Below are 1,724 nucleotides of genomic sequence, written 5' to 3'. Positions count from 1 at the left end.
CCACAGCCCATCTGCACAGTCACAAGTCAAGGGTTTAGCTTGAATGGTCTGGATGGTCTGGGCCAGTGAGAGGTCTTAGCAGGGCAGTCACCATCACCTGAGAGGTGTTTTTGGGTTTTATTTGCCTGAATTAAGAGATAAACTGGAAAGAAGAGCTTAAGGAAAAATGTAAAACAAAGGTTAGTGATTATAAGCAGGTGGGCAGTAAAGGTCAGGTCTTGGGGTCCAGATGATGACAGAAACTGACAAAAAATACACAGAAATTGGAGTCATGTGATTCAATTTCAAATCTTTGATATGCCACTTACTAGTTTTTTGGTAAGTTTTAGTATTAGTAAGTGATAGTCAAGACACTAATACTTTTAATCTTAGCTTTCCATGAATGTAAAATGGCAACATTTATGGCCGTCTGTATGGATTATTGCAAAGATTAATTTAAAAAATGCCACTTCAAACACTTACTCTTTAATGAATTCAGAGTAGTCAATGAATAAATGCTAATAATTCCTCACATTATTTTAGATCTGGGATGATTTTTATAACCTCGCATTTTTCTATTTACATTAATTATTTTTTATTTACATTAGTAGTCTCCCCTCCATGAAGTACCTCTTTCTGAAATTGGCAGTGTGAGAGCAAAATAAAAAAATAGGTATGTTCATCCATTTCCAGTTAAGAAATAAACACTATTTAACAGGATGTAATTTATTTAAACTGTCTCACACCTGATCTTTGGCTGCTTTATTCTATGTAACATTATTTCCTGAAATATACTGACAATATAATGAAAAAATTATTTGATTTAATATAAAGTGAAAATATTTTGTAGGAAAGAATCCAGCATTGCAGTACTCTACTCCTATCTGGGTATTTGCATGCTAATTTATTTAAGAATTATAGTTAGAACTTCTAATACTTTAAGAAAAAAATAAGATACTTGTGTTTGAGGATATCTGAATTGTAAATGACTAAATCTTTATTTATTTATTTATTTTTTAAGATTTTATTTATTTATTTGACAGAGAGAGACAGCCAGCGAGAGAGGGAACACGAGCAGGGGGAGTGAGAATGGAAGAAGCAGGCTCCTAGCAGAGAAGCCAGATGTGGGGCTCCATCCCAGGACCCTGGGATCACCCTGAGCCAAAGGCAGACACTTAACGACTGCACCACCCAGGTGCCCCATTGACTAAATCTTTAAACAAAAGAAGCCAGCCCCATGAAAACAGGCCATAACACATCTTCCATAGCACACATTAGTTTCCAAAAATAGCATTTTAACTCATTTCCTTCAGCTTCAATTATTTGCGGATTAACATAAATATATTTTTTGAAAATTCTCATTGGTAATTACTAGATCCTTTCTAAATGACTAATTTCTTAGCCACAAATCATACATTGGTTGATGGACTAGATTATTTCTATAAATTGCTATCAGAGAAAACAGTCTTAAAGCTTAATTGTAGTTCCAGATTATGATTTTTCATAGTTAGGTGAATATGTTGACGTAGAAAATGTATTTTTACAACAACTTAATGCATTAAAAGTGTAGTTTTTGTAATCTCAATTCCATTCACTATTTTGAAGAATCAAGTTCTCCATATTTTCCAATCAAATAAAAAATCATGCCTGAAATCATGACAAAAAAGGAAAATATTTCTTGTAGTCAATGATCTATTTTTATGCATTCAAACGAAATGAAAAATCATCAGAAATCCCATTTTAGA

The sequence above is a fragment of the Ailuropoda melanoleuca genome, chromosome 5 (genome assembly GCF_002007445.2).
Source record: "Ailuropoda melanoleuca isolate Jingjing chromosome 5, ASM200744v2, whole genome shotgun sequence".
In the NCBI taxonomy this organism is placed as follows: domain Eukaryota; kingdom Metazoa; phylum Chordata; class Mammalia; order Carnivora; family Ursidae; genus Ailuropoda; species Ailuropoda melanoleuca.
Note: the sequence above shows the minus strand (reverse complement) of the source record.